Source organism: Ornithorhynchus anatinus, chromosome 5 (assembly GCF_004115215.2).
Source record: "Ornithorhynchus anatinus isolate Pmale09 chromosome 5, mOrnAna1.pri.v4, whole genome shotgun sequence".
Lineage (NCBI taxonomy): Eukaryota > Metazoa > Chordata > Mammalia > Monotremata > Ornithorhynchidae > Ornithorhynchus > Ornithorhynchus anatinus.
In genome coordinates, this window is record NC_041732.1 from 33802913 (window position 1) to 33822402 (window position 19490).

At 46.5% G+C, this 19490-nt stretch overlaps 2 non-coding genes across 2 annotated transcripts; one reads left to right on the plus strand and one right to left on the minus strand.

Moving 5' to 3' along the window:
* Positions 1-364: 364 nt before the first annotated feature.
* Positions 365-502, minus strand: LOC114812599. Its single transcript, XR_003760250.1, has one exon. It is a non-coding gene; the product is annotated as a small nucleolar RNA SNORA7 (small nucleolar RNA).
* A 13391-nt stretch (positions 503-13893) lies between these two features.
* Positions 13894-14030, plus strand: LOC114812687. The gene has a single exon (XR_003760338.1). It is a non-coding gene; the product is annotated as a small nucleolar RNA SNORA7 (small nucleolar RNA).
* Positions 14031-19490: the final 5460 nt, after the last annotated feature.

The window sequence follows — 19490 nt, forward strand, 5'->3', positions numbered from 1 at the left end:
ATCTGTAAAATGGGGATGAAGACTGTGAGCCTCATGTGGGACAACCCAATTACCCTGTATCTACCCCAGCGCTTAGAACAGTGCTCTGCACATAGTAAGCACTTAACAAATACCAACATTATTATTATTATTACTAAGAGTATTCTTATGCCATCGAGTCATTTTCGACCCATAGCAACACCCCGGTTCCATCTCTCCCAGAATGCACCGCTCTCCACCTGCAGTCATTCTGGTAGTGCACCCATAGAGTTTTCTTGGTAAAAATACAAAAGTGATTTACCACTGCTTCCTTCCATGCAGTAAGCTTGGGTCTCCACCCTCCACTCCCTCATGTGCCACTGCTGCCCAGCACAGGTGAGCTTTGATTTGTAGCAGATTGCCTTCCATTCACTAGCCATGGCCCAAGGTAGGAATAGAATGAGAATGCCTCTGCTTGACTCTCCCTTCCGTAGCTGAGGCTGGTAGAGTACTAGAAACTCTCCAGGTGCGACCCTGAGAGAGTGAAGAGTGTTGGGGTAGGTACAAGGTAATCAGATCTCCACATGGGACCTCACAGTCTAAGTAGGAAGGACAGCAGGTTTTGAATCCCCATTTTACAGATGACTTGCCCAAGGTCACACAGCAGGTTAGTGGCAGAATTTGGATGAGAACCCAGAACCTTTGCCTTCCACACCTGTGCTCTTTTCACTAGGCCATGCTGCTTCTCAAACTATGTTAGCCCATAGTTTCAATCTCTTCCCCCACCAACCCTACTAACAAGGAAGTCCAGGGATTTAACCAACCCATAAGTACCAAAATTCCCCTCTCCTTGATTGAAGTGTAACTTCAGTTTGGAAGAGATTCTGGATTGGCTAGGCTTTTGCCCAATCCTCCTTTGTCCTCCTGGCTAGGCGGAGAAGTGAACAAAATTATTCCCTCTGTGGAGTCATGCCGTCACCTACATTCTTCAGATTTCTTGAAGCGTCGATGAGGGAGGGAGATATTTAAGGTTGAGCTACTTCTATTATTACATTTTTAATTCTAAAAATATGTGATGCATTTACCTGAATTGGAAGGCCATCAGATGTACCAGGGAGGCAGGAGGCTGTCATTCCCAGATGTCATGGCTCAAGGTCAGAGACGGGAGTGGCAGCCAGCTGACAAGGTGCAGCTGTGTGTAGCTCTCTGCTGCAGTTGGCCACATCTGCACATCTGGATACCATGACTGGACACAAGCAGGGCTGCCCACCTGTGTGGCCGAACACTGACAAGGTGGAAGTGCTTGTGGCTTTCAGCAGCACCTGGCTACAACTGCATAACTGGACACCTTCACAGCTGGACACCTGCATGTGTGGAAGGGGGAGAGCAGTGCTTTTGTCCTAGTTTTGCTGGCTCCTGTCCCTAGCCCATGTACTTAGGAATGGGCAGGGAATGTGTCCGTTTGTTGTTATACTGTGCTCTCCCAAGCGCTTAGTACAGTGCTTTGCACACAGTAAGCACTCAATAAATACGATTGAATGATTAATGAAAGGGTCAGAGGGAATGAGGTTGAGAGATATGATGCAGCAGCTTTACTCTAGTCACCACCATCTCTGTCTCCCAACTCTCATTCATTCATTCAATTGTATTTATTGAGCACTTACTGTGTGCAGAGCACTGCAGTAAGGACTTGGGAGGGCAAAAAATAGCAATAAGCATACACATTTCCTGCCCACAATGAGCTTACATCATCTTCAGGTCTCTTTGGTCCCAAGCCTTAGGGCATCTGAATGATTTGCCCAACATGGGTCAGAGGTCACTAGGAGACACAGACCCTGGAGCTTGGTATCTCAGCCTACACGTCTGACTAGGCTGAAGTTCCAGCTCCCTCCAGCGCTGACCGGCATGGGCCTGGTGTGATCCAGGTGAGAGTCCAGGCAGTACAATGAGCAGGAAGCAGTGGGACTGGCCGCTGGTTTCTCCAGCCCAGCAACCTTGGGGCTGAGCTTTACTCTGAGAGTCGGAAATTCCTCTGTCCATCCACGGAGCTGGGCCTAGACTGGGGCAAACCCAAGAACCACCACTAGACGGGATCGTCTTTGCCATCCTCTAATGAGAAACAATTACCCAGTCCAACGGAAAAAGGATTCTCTGTATTTCAAGAAGAAGGCGGAAACAAGTCCTGGGCTCTGCCTGTCGGATTGATGAATGTTTTGTGGCCTGAGCCAGACCACTTAGCTTCTCCTTGTGTTTAAACTAATCCACGTGTCCATCAATCACCAGAACAGGGAGGGATACAGCCAATCCCGGGGTCCTCTCTCTCCCCTGCCCCCCCTCCTCCCCACCACTCTCCTCTCTTGCTTTCAGACACTATTTAAAGATGCAAGGGCTATTTAAAGCCACTCATTGAGCATTGCTTGAAAACCTAGGCGGCCACTAAAGGTAATCATTTCTCTTCTATAGGGTTAATCAAAACTTTCCAACAAAATGTCGAAGCTATTCCCTTAAGTCAGCTTGTCTGAACTATTTCTTCTTCCATTCTCTTTCCCTCTAAGGCCATCTTTAAATAGTCCCTATCTTAAAGAGTCCCTGAAAGGAAGGGAAGAGTGGGAAAGGAGTAACCCCAGGGTCGTCTGTAGTTCAAAACATGGGCAGTGGGTGGCAATATCTCCTTGGACTCACCCACCCACCCAAATTCATCCCCCTCCTGCCATCCACCTGCAGAATCTACACCTGCCCTTGCCGGCCTTAACCTGGACCCCATAGGTATCCCTTCTCCTAACCCCCCCACCCACCCAATAATACCTCCAGGCAGGGGAGGAAGCACCCCTGGGACCACCCGAGCGGGCTCCTGTTCAAGATAGAGCACGGGCCGGGGAGTCAGAAGGACCTTGGTTCTGTGAGCCCATTGTTGGGTAGAGATGGTCTCCATCTGTTGCCGAATTGTACTTTCCAAGCACTTAGTACAGTGCTCTGCACACAGAAAGTGCTCAGTAAATACAAATGAATGAATGAATGATCCCAGCTTCACCACTTATCTGCTGTGCGACCTTGAAAAAGTCACTTCACATCCCTACGCCTCAGTTCCCTCATCTGTAAAATGGGGATTAGGATTGTGAGCCCCATGAGGGACATGGACTGTATCCAACCTGATTACCTTGTATCTACCCCGGAGCTTAGGACAGTACCTTTCATTCAATAGTATTTATTGAGCGCTTACTATGTGCAGAGCACTGTACTAAGCGCTTGGGATGAACAAGTCGGCAACAGATAGAGACAGTCCCTGCCGTTTGACGGGCTTACAGTCTAATCGGGGGAGACGGACAGACAAGAACAATGGCACTAAACAGCGTCAAGGGGAAGAACATCTCGTAAAAACCTGGCACATGGTAAGTGCTTAACAAGTACCATAATTTTTTTTTTAATTAAAAAAAGCACCAACCAGGCTGGCTGAGTTTCCAGGATCTGGTTCTTTCAGCTTTTTCACTGGGAACCATTAGTGCTTGGGGGGCGGTTCTGATCTGAAGGCTGGTTTAGAACTGTGAAGTCTCTCTTCTGTTTCTGTAAAGCTGGGTGTTGGGCGGTGGTATGGCAGAGGGGGTGGTGTTGCCTATTGAAAAGGACACAGGCCAGAAAGTGAGGGAACGTGTATTCCAATCCTGTCTCTGCCAGTTTCCAGCTGTGAGACCTTGAGCAAGTGACCTATCTCTAAAGCCACTTGAGCCTCAGTTTCGTCATCTGTAAAATGGGGATTCCATACCTGTTTTTCCTCCTTTAGACTGTGAGCCCTATGTAATACAGGGACTATGTCTGACCTGATTATCCTGTATTTACCCCAGTACTTAATACAGTGTTTGGAATGTAGTGAATGCTTAGCAAATGTTATAATTATTATTGTCATTATTAGTTATAATTTGCACCCCTACACAGCTCCTCAACATCTCTACTGGCTTCAGGCCCTGAGCAGAACTATCACTGAGGCACACAATAAGAACTCAATAAATTGATTGAGGATGATAATAATAATTGTAGTATTTGTTATCCCTCTCAGGATCACACCTGGAGAGTGTCTAGTACTCTACCAGCCTTGGCTACGAGAAGGAGAGTCAAGCAGAGGCATAACCATTCAATTCCTAGCTTGGGCAGTGGCTATCCAGTGGAAGGCAATATGCTTCAAGTTGAAACTCACCTGTGCTGAGCAGCAGCACGGAAGATAGTTGAGGGCGGAAACTCAAGTTTACTGCACAGAAGAAGGTTATACTTCCATATTTTTAGCAAGAAAAGGATACACTACCAGAACAACTGCAGATGGAGGTGGGGCGTTCTGCAAGAGATGTGTCCATGGAGTCGCTATGGGTCGGAATTGACTCGACATCATAAGACAAAACAAGACTAGTATTCCTTAAGCATTTACTACGTGTAAAACACTGTACTAAGGGCTGGGGTGGATACAAGTTAAATTTGGTAGGAGATGATCCCTGTCCCACATGGAGCTCACAGATTAAGGTGGAAGGAGAGTGGTTATTTGATCCCCATTTTATAGATGAAGAAACTGAGGTCCAGATAAGTCAAATGACTTGCCCAAGATCGCCAAGTAGGCAAGTGGCAGCTCTAGGGTTAGAACCCAGATCCTCTGACTCCCAGGTCTGTGCTTCTTTCCACAAGACGACACTGCTTTCTTGCTTGCTGCCTAGGTCTCTACAGACTGGGGAGTCAGAAGGCACGTTCTTCATGATGTGGGGGGAGTGGGCCATGTGGGGGGAGTGGGCTTGGGGAGCCTCTATATACCCTAACAGAAAAATGAGGTCTGCAGGTGCTCAGAAAATGATTGAATTCCCAGGTTAGCGCAGCCAGGCTGAATCTCTTGACTGTGAGTCCTGGAACATTTGGGGCTTTGGGTCTAACTTTTCCTCTGCTTTGCCTCCTCCCTCATTGCCTCCCACACTTCACTTATCCTTCTGTCTGATCTTATGTTTGCTCAGGGAGATGAAGTGAGGATGGAGAGGGTGAAGAGTCCCTGCTTCTGTCCCCCTCCCTCCTACCGACCCCCCCCCCAGCCAGGAGAATAATAATGTTAGTATTTGTTAAGTGCTTCCTATGTGCCGAGCACTGTTCTAAGCGCTGGGGTAGACACAGGGGAATCAGGATGCCCCACGTGGGGCTCACAGTCTTAATCCCCATTTTACAGATGAGGTAACTGAGGCACAGAGAAGTGAAGTGACTTGCCCAAAGGGGAACTCACCCTAGGGTCGATCCAGGAGCTAGTTCCACTTGTGTTTTTTGGGGCCACCCATAATATAACCCTAGGTTTCATTGAGAAGCAGCATGGCTCAGTGGAAAGAGCATGGGCTTGGGAGTCAGAGGTCATGGGTTCAAATCCCGGCTCAGCCGCTTGTCAGCTGTATGACTTTGGGCAAGTCACTTGACTTCTCTATGCCTCAGTTACCTCATCTGTAAAATGGGGATTAAGACTGTGGGCGTCAACGTGGGACAACCTGATCCCCTTGTATCCTCTCCAGCACTTAGAACAGTGCTTTGCACATAGTAAGCACTTAACAAATGCCATTATTATTATTATTATTATCCATTCCCTTTGGACTAGCTGGGACTGAGCTTCGGATCTGGCTGAAAGCTGCTGCCAAGACATGAACTGGGTCCTAATCCAGGCTCTGCCAGTTGCTTGCTCTGTGACCTTGGGTGAGTCACTTAGCTTTTCTGGGCCTGATTTTCTTCAATTGTAAAATGGGGATTCAATCCTCCTCCCTCCTACTTAGACTGTGAGCCCCATGTGAGACAAGGAATGTGTCCAACCGGATAAACCTATATTTATCCCAGCACTTAGAACAGTTCTTGACACATAATAAGTGCTTAACAAATACCATTAAAAAAAGGCCAGAGGCAGGGGTCCATACTGGCTTTCCCTGGAATGCTTCTTGGGGCTCCATGGGGAGGAGCCTCTAGGGTGAGGCTTCTCTCCAAGATAGGAAGAGAGAAAGCTAGAATTCGAGTCAGACAGCCAGAGGGACAGGTAGTGCCCAGTGAGAGATGCAGATGGTAAGGGACAGAAACTGAATGGGAAGAGGAGACAAGATGAGGGAGTAGAAGAGCTAGAGAGAAGGGAAGGATCAGCAAGGGAAAGAAAAAAGCAGGAAAAGAAAATGGGAACAAGCCCGTAAAGACATGATGCCACAAAGGAGAGGGAGTTGGTGAACACGGGACAAGAAATAAGCATTCACACTTGTTTCCAAACCTAAGATCATCCACAAACATGCATAAGGCAGTCTCTACAGCTGAGCCTGACCTTGTCCCTGCCTCCAGCACCACTTCTGCTTGCACTGCGGCAGCAAGGCCACTTTGTGCATGGCCCAGTGCTGCTGGGAATACGTCAGAGAGGCTGGGTCACAAACTCCCAGGGGAAAGGCCACAGGGACCCGCTGTCCCACCGGATGATCTCATATCTGTAAATATAAGATCTAGACTGTAAGCTATCTGTGGGCAGGGAACCTATCTACCAACTCTGTTATGTTGTACTCTCCTAAGTTCTTAGTAGAGGGCTTGGCGCACAGTAAGTGCTCAATAAATACGATTGATTGGTTGATTGATGTACTTCAGAGTTTAGCACAGAGCTTGGCATGTAGCAAGCACTTAATAGATGTCACAGTTGGGAGGAGGAGGAGAAAGAAGTGGATTCTAAGCTCCTGTTGGGTGGCAGAGCAGGAGGAGGTGGGTTCTAATCCCTGCTCTGCTACCTGTCTGCTGTGTGACCTTGGGTAGGGCACTTAACTTCTCTGGACCTCAGTTACCTCATCTGTAAAATGAGGTTAAGATTGTGAGCCCCATGTGGGTCAGCGGCTGTGTCCAACCTGATTAGCTTGTGAGTAATCCAGCGCTTAGTTCAATACCTGGCACATAGTAAGTGCTTTAACAAAATGCCATTAAAAAACAATGAGGAATTGCATGAGTTTTATATCTTCTTGTTCCTTCTGCCCCATGTCTCCTGCTCTGCTGCCGCCTGACCACTCCCTTCCCCTAACCCAAGCAGAAAGTGGAGCCTTAATGTTTGGTCAAAAGGCCACTTTAATTACAGCCAGAAAACTTTATCCTCATTCTATGTCTTTTGACTCAGGAACGTATCTATTGACTCTTTCTTCTTCACATGGTCCTGACTGAAGACTACTAGTGGCCAGCTGTTTTCCCAGGCATGGAATCTCAGGAATAAGACCATTAGGAAATCCATTGGGCCCTCCGGGATTAGCAGCCAAGTCACCTAACTTCAAAACCAGTGTTGAAATTCCATAAAGAGATAGGCGGGGGAGAAAATCAAGCCCATCGAAGGCATATTGAGTCAGGGCATTCCTACAGGTCCTCCGGGGGAATAATATAATTCTGTAGAGAGAGCAGTCTGTTTTTTCCTAAGCCTTTTCACCTTCTCTCACCATTTCTGGGAGAAATGGCTCTTTTTATGCTCACTTGGCAGATGAGTAATAATAACTGTCCTTACTGTGTGCCAAGCACTGCACTATCAACTGGGAGAGATACAAGATAATCAAGTCAGATGTAGTCCCTGTCCCACATAGGGCTCATCATCCAAGTAGGAGGGAGAACAGATACTAAATGCCCGTTTTACAGATGCAGAAACTGAGGCCCAGAGAAGTTTGGTGTCTTGCGCAAGGTCACACAGCAGGCAGGTGGCAGCGCTGGGATTGGCACCCCGGTTCACTGACATCCAGGCCTGTGATCTTTCCGCTGGGGCACACCACTTCTAGATGAAGAAGCTGTCTAGCCCACAGCTGCTAACAGGCCAGCAGCCGAGCTGGGTCTCCTGTCTCTCCGACTGCAGGCTTTCCCCTAGGACAGGCTCCGTCCCATTGCTCCCATGGTCCATGTCCATGTAATGTGCTTGACACAAAGTAAGCATTTAACAAATGCAATAATAGTAATAAAGATAAAACTGCCCAGCATTTTCAAATTGGAGACCTGAATTTTAAAACTGGTCCCCGCCCTAGGTCTGTGGGACCCAGAGATTAGCTAGACCAAAGGGTAGGATCTTTTTAACCTAAGATGCCAGGGACAGGAGACTTCTGATTCAATAGGGCAATTATTATATCTTGAGTAAAGAACAACTGATTACTTTAAACAAATGTGCTAGGCTGGGATTTAACGGAAATCTGTATCCATAACCTGCTGTAGTCATTAAGTCTCAAGTAAATATGTTCTTAATAACCAACTGGTATTTCTTTAATGTACAATAACTCTCCTGCTAAGCCTAAATGAAATGCACAGTTAATTAAAAGTATCTCCGTACCAAGTCCTCTAGTGAAAACATTTTACCCAATCTGATGTGATATTTACTCTCCTTCCCTCTAGGAAGATGTCCTCACTCTTGGGCTTTAAAGGGATCTATCTTTTCCTCAGGATTTTTGCTGATTTGGACACATCTGGGACAATTCCCATCATTCTCTTGGGCTTGTACGATCAAAGTCTGGGAAGTCTGACAGGTGGATCAGAAATGGAGATTGCTGGGTGGGAGAGGAGGCGGCATCGAAGGTCTAATCCCCGAGAGGCACTGCCGCTGACTCGCTGGGGGGAACGTGGGCTACCAAGTAAACTGCTCATTATCCAGGCCTGAATATTCAGTTTGTGGCTTATCCGTCCCCCTTGCCAGAGGGTGGACAAAGGAAGGGGGAGGCACTAATGGGCCAGTAAGTCTGGTTTGCTATTGTTTAGCAGTTCTAGTGGGGGATGAAATGGAACCTTGGTCTGCAGGAAGAGGTGGGTATCACCTGTGGATTTCTGTGCCCCCCCGTCACAGCAGAGAGAGGCTAGGGGTTGCTGAGCTGGGTGGATAATTCAGAGCTCTATCCCTCCCCTGGGAAAACCTAAGCCTGCATTTGCTTCAGAGAACAAAAATTGCAAGCTGTGAGCTTCCTATGGAGGACAGAAAAGGGAACTGTGTGTCATGGGAATTCTGGGAATTTTCCTTGGGAAAAACCTTTGAAAGTGGTTCTCGATGTCTCCAATCAAGATGTTTCACTTGGGGTAGTTTCAAGACTAAAGGGGAGGGGGTGAATCAGACTCTCCTTTTTTCATGTCTTGTTGTCCTTGTTTTCTTGGGCCCGCTGGACCTCAGAGTTGACCAGCTTGGGGCCTGCAGTGGGGCCTCCTGATTTCAGGTCCGTTCAGGCAGGCTGTTGTTGAATGTCAGCAGAGCAGAGAATAATAATAATAACTGTGGTATTTGTTAAGCTCTTACTATGTGCCAGGCACTGTACTAAGCCCTGGGATGGAGATAAGCAAATTGGGTTAGACACAGTCTCTGTCCCTCAAGGGACTCACAATCTTAATCCCCATTTTACGTATGAGGTAATTGAGGCACAGAGAAGTGCCTCAAGACTTGCCCAAGGCCACACAGCAGACAAGTAGCGGAGCCGGGATTAGAACTCATGACCTTCTGACTCCCAGGCCTGTGCTCTGTCCACTACACCAGGCTGGAGCCTCATTCGATCCTCAGGAGACTGGTCCTGGTCCCAAGGGACTGGGATCTGGAGTCGGATCCTGGTTGGGACAAGCCACAGCAGGTGCAGGCGGGCAATGCATTGGGAAGATGTGGTCAACAGCTGGCGCTTGCCCAACTAATGGCGGGAGCCAATGAGAAAGAGGCAGATGGCTGGAAATTCATTTCTGGGCTTCCTGCCAAGAGGGGAACCCAGGAGTTATCTGGGCTCGACCTGGTAGTGCAGGGGTTAACCTGGAGGGCAGATGTTAGTTGTCATCCTGCAGCTCCAAGTCCGGGTTCTTTCTCCTGCTGCCCCACAGTTGCCTTAACCCAGCACCAATGCAGGTGATTAAAAGTTAATATCTGATCGCAGTGGGGAGCAGAAAGCCCGGCTGTAATTACTTGGATGTGTGGATATTAAGGGCCGATGTAATTATAATTCCAAGGTAATCGGGGGAGCTCGCTTGGCAAGATTTTGTGCTAATGTTGTCTTTTTTTCCCCACTCTTGCACTTGGGCATTATTCAAACGGATCGTTCATCGGATGTCACTGACTCGCCTGTTCTCTGGCACGTGTCTCCTGTTGGAAGAGGCCCCTACTGCTCGGGAGCGGGGCATGCTGGTTACATCTGAGGTCCATTTAGTGGGCTCCAGGCTGCCCTGAGCCCTTTCTGGATCCAAAGCAGCCCCTTCCAGAGGTGGCCCTTGAGCTGATCCCACCTTCTCCAAGACCCCAGCCTCAAGGGCTGCTCTCTGTTCTCAGAAGGGCTGCGGCTGAGGTCAGTCTTAGAGGCAGCACATTCCAAACATCCTCCTCAGTGGCTCTGCTGCAGGTTGGGGTGGGGTGAAACCTCCATCTAGAAGGAGGCTCGGTAGTTAGAGCATGAGCTTGGGAGTGGGAGTGAATCAAAGAGATGCTCACAGATGTTACCTCTTAGGGTGTGAGCCACATATACAACTCTGCTCAGCCTCATGTGGTTATAGCTTGGGCCTAGGAGTCAGAGGACCTGGATTCCAATCCTGGCTCCGCCCCTCATCTGCTGTGTGACCTTAGGCATGGCATTTAACTTCTGTGTGCCTCAGTTACTTCATCTGTAAAATGAGGATTAAGACTATGAGTACCATGTGAGACATGTTGAAGGTAGGATGAATAAAGGGTACAAATCCAAGTTCAGGGGTGATACAGAATGGAGAGCGAGTAAGGGAAAGGAGGGCTTTGTTGGGGAAGGTTTCTTGGAGGAGATGTAATTCTAACAAGGCTTTGAAGGTGGGGAGAGTTACTGTCTGTCACATGAGGAGGGAGAAGGAGTTCCAGGCCAGAAGCAGGACATGGGAAAGGTGTCAATGGTGAGTTAAATGAGGTCAAAATACAATGAGTAGGTTGGTGTTAGAAAAGCAAAGTGATTGAACTGGGTTGGAGTAGGAAATCAATGAGGTAAGAAAGGCAATGGCAAGGAGTTTCTGTTTGATGCAGAGGTGGATGGGCAACCAGTGGAGTTTCTCAAGGAGTACTGTCCCCAGTGCTTAGTACAGTGCTCTGCAAACAGCAAGCACTCAATAAATACGATAGAATGAATGAATGAAACCAGGACTCTTTTTTTTTTTAGAAAAATGATTCAAGAAGGAGAGTGACATATGGACTGGACTGGGAAGAGACAGGAGGCAGGCAGGTCAGCAAGGAGGTTGTTGCAGTAGTCAAATTGTGATGGGATAAATATTTGGATCCTTGTGATAGCCATTTGGATCTAGAGGAAAGGGTGGATTTTAGTGATACTGTGTTGGGAGAATCGACAGGATTTGGTGACACTGAATATGAGATGAATTGAGAATAATGCCAAGGTCATGCTTTGTGAGACAGGGAGGATGGTGGTGATGTCTACAGTTATGGGAAAGTCACAGGGAGGACATGGCTTGAGTGGGAAGATGAGGAATTCTATTTTGGACATGTTAATTTTGAGGTGTTGGCGGGACATCCAAGTAGAGATGTGCTGAAGGCAGGAGGAAATATAAGAGTGCAGAGTAGGAGAGAGATCAGGGTTAGATTTGTAGATTTGGGAATTATCTATATAGAGATGATAGTTGAAGCTATGGGAACAAACGTGTTCTCCAAGGGAGTAGCTGTAGTAGGAGAATGGAAAGGGACCCAGAGCTGAGCCTAGAAGGACAATCATAGTTAGGGAGTAGGAGGCAGAGGAGGAGCCTGCAAAAAAGACTGAGAATGAGCAGTCAGAGACATAGCAAAAAAAGCAAGAGAGGGCAATGTCAGTGAAGCCAAGGTTGGAAAATGTTTCCAGGAGAAGGAGATGATCCACTGTGTCAGAGGCATCTGAGAAGTCAAGGAGGATTAAGATGGAGTAGAGGCTGTTGGATTTGGCAAGAAGGAGATCAGTGGTGATGTTTGAAAGAGCAGTTTCTGAGGAGGTGGGTAGAAGCCAGATTGAGGGGTGTCATGAGAAAATTGGAGGAGAGGAAGAGGAGGCAGTGGGTATAGGCAATTGGCCCAAGGACTTTGGAGAGAAATGGCAGGAGGGAGATGGGGAGATAACTGGAGGGAGCTGTGGCATTGAGGGAAGGTATTTTTAGGATAGGAGACACATGAGCATGTTTGGCAGCAGTGCGGAAGAAACAGTTGAAGATGGCGGTCAGGGAAGGAAGAAGGGAGAGGGCAAGTGTTTTGATTAGGTGCGAAAAGTTGGGGACAGAGGCCCAGGTAGAGGTGGTTGATTTTTAGAGGAAGCAGGAGATCTCCTTTTGAGATACTTCTAGGAAAGAAGGGAGAAGCAAAGAAGAGACAGGAGGAGGGTCACCTCCTCTTCCCACTCCCCAGCCTCTTCCATCCTCCTCCCTTGCCCGCTTTGACATTCTACATCCCCAACTCTGGGCAAACATTGAAAACTGATTCAGTTCCCTGCTGGCTCCACACTGCCCACACCCCTAAAGCTAGTGCCATAAAGGAGGTTAGAAGGGCAGTGTTGAAACTGATGTGTTGTAAAGCTGAATCATGGTATGAATTTAGAATCCTAAGTGCATCTCAAAATGTCTTAAACCGATGACTACCTGTGTGTGTTTCTGGGTTTCTGGGTAAGTCTCCCATCTCAATGGACTCAATCCCCTAGGGAAAGGATATATTGCTCTAACTTCTGCCTCTTTCACTAAGTCTTTTTTTATGTTCCTCAGCACCCTAAACCCATCCCTGCCTTGCTCCCTCCAAGATGCCTGACAATCATGGATCCACAGGCCCCAAACCCTGCTACCTCTTTCCCTCAATCTCTGGTTTATTCTCCTTTGGTGCCTCTACTTGCAGTCCCAGGAGGGCTCAGGGCTTCCATCATTAGATGATATGGATAGGATTCTTTGCTCTCCTCCCCAAAGTCTGATGTACAATTTATCCTCTCTCTCTTATATCTCTCTTTCTCTCTCGCTGGCTGACATCCTTTTCCCTTTGACTGAATGCCTCAATTGTACTGGCCTGCACAGTGTCTTTTGGGGGTTGTATTATACTTTCCCAAGCACGTAGAACAGTGCTCTGTACACAGTAAGCACTCAATACATAAGTCTGAATGAATTAATGAAGTCCTTTTGTCATTAGGACTTAGAGACTCACTACAAAGATGCTTGGGAAATGCATCCTTGGGGCCCCCATAAGCTCCCCCCAACTACCATCTCGGAAGGCCAGAAATGAGCCCCACTTTATGGTTTGGCTAAAAATGCATACCACTGATTTGAGATCTGCTTCTCTCTGTGTCTTTTCCTTTTAATAAATAACATGGTGGGGACTTTTGACAAACCACAGAGGATTGCAATTGCTCTGTCTCTCTCTTTCTGAGCCCTGCTCTGTGCCTCAGTGAAAGATTTTGATGCATTAGGGCCACTGCCTAGCTTCCCATCAAAACTGCTCCCAATCCCGCCTTGTAAACACCAGACTGATACTTGACAGCTTGTGACACATTATAGGGCCAGAGAAATTTTTCATCTGCCAAGGAATACTATTGTATTCCTCCTGGGACTGGAACTCAATCCTGTCCCCATTGGACAGAATCTTGCATAGTCCAAAGTTCTGGGGCCAAACCAGCCCAGTTCAGTCTCATCCGGCCTGAGGTCCACTTTTATTTTCTGGCCTTAATAGGGATGATCTTCCTACATGCACCGTTCCCCCCTGGATGCTGCTGGAAGTTGGAGTGTCAACAGACCATCCATGTGCAGCAAGCGCTACGCATGTGCAACAGATGGCTGTCCCAGAGCTATCATACTTAGCCAGAACCTAGGTTCTGGGCAGTCTGGGCCTTCCAGTGGGGAGCTGGAGAAGGTGGAGTGTGGATTGTGAGGTGCAAGTCCCCCCAACCCAGTACCAGTATTGATAGCACTTGACTGTAAGCTCGTTCTAGACTGTAAGCTCTCTGTGAGTAGGGAATGTGTCTGTTAGATTGTACTCTCCCATGCGCCCTCTCAGGATCGCACCTGGAGAGTTTCAATACTCTACCAGTCTCTGCTATAGGAGGGAGAGTCAAGCAGAGGCATAACCATTCCATTCCTAGCTTGGCCAGTGGCTAGTAAGGGGAAGGCAATTTACTACAAATCAAAAATCACCTGTGTTGGGCGGCAGCAGCAGCATGGGAGACAGTCAAGGGTAGAGACTCAGGTTGACTGCGCAGAAGTCAATTGTAATCCACTTCCCTATTTTTACCAAGAAAACTCTAGGGATAAACTTCCAGAATGATTGCAGATGGAGGTGGGGTGTTCTGGGAGAGATGTGTCCATGGAGTTGCTATGGGTTGGAAATTATTCGACAGCATAAGACAAGACGAGACTCTCCCATGAGCTTAGTACAATGCTCTGCACACATTGAGTGCTTAATAAATACTATTGTCTGACTGACTGGCTTTAGCCTAGCTCACTTTTCTTCTGTCTGGCCCTTAGGCCAGTTTACAAGTCATGCTGACTGTGAGTCCTAAACAAATGCCCCACATCATCCCAGTCATCCTCTCTTCCCCTTCTAAGACCACTGCACAACGAGCCCCAGGCTCAGATCATGGCTGAGATGTCCCTGTCCCAGGGAGAGCAAGTGAATTGGTGAAATTAGAAACCCATTGGGCTCGTGACTGTGAAAAGCTCCTGCTTTGGGATCTGAGACTCCTACCACAAAGTGGTTGTTTCTTCCCTGCGTCTTGACTGTTCCTGAAGGATTGTCCAAGACCAAGGTAAGCTTGATGGGAAAGAATTATCCATATCTTAAACTGGGCAGATATCCCCAGGTTGTCACATTCAATCCCTCTAATAATGGGCCTCTTATGGGTGGGTAAAGAAAAAGATACTGAGTAGTGCCCATTCAGCTAGTCATATGGAACACTTTTTAGCACGTCAAAGTTGAATTTCTACACCAGTTACTGGGTTTCCTGAACTTGATGTGTAGGACTCAGAAGACTAAGATGGAGGGAGCGTAGATGGGGGCTGTGAAATAAAGTATTGTCCCCCTGGAGGTGATCGTTTCAGAACCAACAGAGGATGTTCTCTTGCCACATAGTGGTCGGTCAGCATATGGAATCCATTTTTTGTTTGTTCGTTTTGCTTCGTTTTGTTTTAATGGTATTTGTGCCAGGAACTGTATTAAGCACTGGGGTAGATTCAAGCTAATATGACTGGACACTGTCCTTAGAAGTTGTGCATATGGAAAAGAGCAGCTGCTTCAAGAGGGACTTAGATAAATTCACGGATGAGTAGCCCATAACAGGACACTAGAGGGCAAGTTGGAGAAGCAGTGTCACCTAGTAGATAGAACATGGGCCTGGAAGTCAGAAGGACCTGAGTTTTAATCCTGACTCCATTACTTGTATGCTGTGTGACCTTGGGAAGGTCATGTCACTTCTCTGTGCCTCCGTTACCTCATCTGTAAAATGTGGATTAAGACTGTGAGCCACATGTGGGGCATGGATTGTGTCCAGCTGGATTAACATGTATTTTCCCCAGAGCTTAGTACAGTGCCTGGTACAGAATAAGCACTTAACAAATAACATTGAAATAAAAAAAAGTTAGGGTTGCAGAGAGGAAAATTAAGGGTGTTAAATATCAGGGAGAGCAGCCATCACACAGTCCCTCTAAGGAGGGACTGGATTGCCTGGATTGGGAAAGGATTGCCTTTCATGAAGACAGAATGGTAGGCCTGGTGGCTCATGATCTCATCTCATGTTCTAATGTTCTCCCGTGCCTTCCCAGGAGACAAAGATGAGAGTCCCTAGTATTGAAGGTGATGGAAGACTCAAAAGACAATTTGGTATTTATGCACAAAATCTAACTGATTAACTGACCTTGGTTCATGACTTACATTTGACTTGGATTGGTGCAATAGAAAGGGGGTATTTCTGGCCCATGCTGGCTTTGCCAATAATTTCCTTTTTATTACCGGTCTCCGCCATTGGAATTCAAATCCCTCCCTCCATCTGACTCATCTGACCCCTATGCATCAAGCAAAAACAATAATTTCCCAGGCTCCTTCTTTCCCTGTCACTGCTGACTCACCCCCTATTGCCCCATTTTCTGCATCAATCGATAAGAGAAAGTATTTTGAATTTCTCCTTGGCTTTTTTTTCTTGCTTCTCTTTTCCAGAAGCTCATGTTATCCTCCAACTGAAATCCAGATGTGACACTCCTCATCATTTGATTTGGGCCACTGGAGTAGGATTTAACCTAAGCATAACAGTGACGTTGACCCTCCTCCATGCCCGGGAGTGAATTTCTCACTAAAAGGTCTTCCACTGAAAATTGACAATCCGTTTTGTTGCTTTAATTAGTTTGAAGTGGACCCTGCAGTTAAAGAAAGCTGAACCAAGGCTCCTTTCAGATTCATCCAATCTCCCTGCCTTTCAGAGCTCCCTTTGGTCTAACTAAAACCCACACATCTTTTATTGAATGGATTTTCCTCCTTCAGATCACCACCTAATTTGGTTGGGTAATTTCAGCTTTTGCTCCACCACCCCTGCAGGGTTTGGGGTTTTTTTTTGTGTTCTCTGGTGCACATTTTCTCTGGGCTTCTAACAAGGTTTTAAACCAGCTGCCAGGTTTCTTGACAGTTACTTTTTTTTTGGCTAGCCCTCTTTTCTCTTCCCTACTTAAGGTTCGCATGCTAGCTGAGTTACCTTTTCTAAAATTGAATTTCCTTGTGTTGACTTTTCTGGCCTTCTCTTCTCAGTAAGAGTGTTAAATTTTATGGTATGCTGATCACTACTGCAGAGTGCCTCTTCCACTTTTTTATGGTATTTTTAAAGTGCTTTCTATGTGCCAGGCACTGTATTAAGTACTGGGGCAAGTACAAACTAATCAGATCGAGTAAGGTCCATGTCCCACTTGGGCCTCACAGTCTTAATCCTTACAGATGAGGGAACTGAGGCATAGAGAAGCTAAGTGACTTGTCCAAGGTCACACAGCAGTATGTGGTGGAGCTGGGATTTGAACCCAGTTCCTTCTGACTCCCAGGCCCATGCCCTATCCATTAGGCCCCACTGCTTCTAGTGGCAAAGTGGATACTTCTACTTAGTTACCTGGTTTTACTTCCTGTTCTAGATCTCATCTCCTGTTCAGAATTAAATCAAGTTTGCCATGTCTTTTTGTGGCTTCTAAGAGTAATTCTTCCAAAAGACAGTTATTAACCCTATGCAAAAACCTTACCTTTTCATCCCATCTTGAGATACTCAGCAAGCCCAAGGAAGAATAACAAAACTCTTTAGCACTTATAACCAAATAGCTGTCCTAACACCCATGCTTACTGATTTACTCATTTACTAACTCATTTGCTCATCTATTAATCTTTCCATAGTTTGTCTCTTTCCAATTGTGTCAATCAATCATATTAATTGAGTGCCTACGGTGTAGTCAGCAATATACTAGACTTGAGAGAATACAATTAGAAGGCAAGACCTGTCAATTATATTTACTGAGCACTCACTATGTGCAGAGCAATGGACTAAATACCTGGAAAATTGCAGTACAGCAGAGTTAACTGTAATCCTTGCCCAGATGGAACTTACAGTCTACAGGGGAGCTTAGAGTTTACAGGGAGAGACAGACATTAGAATAGATTATGGATAGAGGAAATAGTAGAGCATAAGAATATTTGCATAAGTACTCTGGAGTTGGGATGAGTACAAGAGTGCTCAAGGGGTCAACAGCTAAGTGCATAATTGATGCGGAGAGAAGGGTAGATAGGGGAAATGTTAGTCTGGGAAGATCTCAGAGATGATTTTAGAATGATTTGGAAGGTAAAGAGAATGGTGAGCTGTTGAACATGAAAGAAGAGGGAGTTCCATGCCTGTAGGAAATTATGGGGAAGGGGTTGGTGTGGGTTAGATAAGACTGAGGTATAGAGAGAAGGTTGGTGGGGCAGAGTGTGTGGGTGAAGTTGTAGTAGGAGATCAGAGAGGTTAGATAGGAAGGAGAGAAGTGAATGAATGCCTTAAAGCCTATTGGTAAGTTTTTGTTTGATATGGAGATGGATGGGCAACCACTGGCATGGGCAGATATGGACTAAATTTTTTTTAGAAAAATGATCCAGGCAGCAGAGTGAAATGTGAACTGGAGTGCTTACATCAGTGTGGTATCTGTTTAGAATGGAAAGGAAAGGGTGGACTCTGGAGATATTCGATGGTAGAGCCTACTGATTCATTGTGTGGATTGAATGAAAGAGATGAGTTGAGGCTAATGCCAAGGTTTCGGGCTTTTGAGATGGGGGGTTACTGGTGTTGTCTACAATAATAGGAACACCATGGGGAGGAAAGGTTTTGCATGGGAAGATGAGGAGTTCTGTTAAGTTTGAGTTGTCAGCAGAACTACCAGGTAGAGATATCCTGAAGGCAGGGGGAAATTCAAGACTGCAAAGAAGGACAGAGGGCAGGGCTGGAGAGGGACATCTGAGATTCATTGGTGTAGAGATGGTAGGTGAAGCTTTGGAAGTGAATGAGTTCTCTTGAGGGAGTGGGTATAGATGGAGAATTGAAGGGACCCCAGAGCTGAGCTTTGTTTGGTGTATCGATGGCACCAATACAGTTGTGGGGACTTGGGGAACCCTGACTAGAAGAGGTGACTAAATCTGCTTGAAAAGAACAGGCAAACTGATGAGTTTTAGGACCCAGGTGAGGCTGACTGGAATCCAGGCAATTCTAAATATTGATAGTAATAATAATTTAAAAAATCAATAAAAACAATTGTGGCATTTGTTAAGTGTTTACTATGTCCCAGACACTGTACTCAGCTCTGGAGGGGAATAAACCAAATCAGTTGGACACAGACCCTGTCTCACACTAGACTCACAGGTTCATTCCACATTTTACAGATGAGGTAACTGAGGCACAGAGAAGTGAAGTGATTTGCCCAAGATCACATAGCAGACAAGTGGCAGAGCTAGGATTAGAACACATGACCTTCTAAAGTTACCCCAAGGTCCCTTTTGGTTGTGATTTAAGGAGAACACCCAGTAATGTCCCAAAGCGACAATTCACTCATTGTATTTTTTGAGTTTCTATCATTTGTATAGCACAGTATTTTCCTGTTGGGTGGGCAGCCCTCTTTGTTACTCAAATGCCTCAGTTGATTCCTTCCAGACCCCACCCCCACAATACTCTACCTTCCTAATCCAACCTTCTTGGGGCTGTGTTAATCTGTACCTCAGGCTTTTCCATGTTCCCCAGTTTTTCCCCAGTTTCCAGACAGAAAGATGAAAAGAGAAGCAGCAGAGCCTAGTGGATTCAGCATAGGCCTGTGAGTCCTATAGACCTGGATTCTAATTCTGCCCCTGTCTCGTCTGCTGTGTGACCTTGGACAAGTCACTTCACTCCTCTGGGCCTCAGTTTCCTCATCTGTAAAATGGCGAGTCATACTGTGAGCACCATGTGGGACATGGACTGTGTCCAACCTGATTAGCTTATATTTAACTCCATGCTTAGTACAGTGCTTGACATATGATAAGCACTTAACAAATACAATGAAAAAGACAAAATGAAACAAAAGAAGCGGCATGGCCTAGTGGAAAGAGCCTGGCCTGGGAGTCAGAG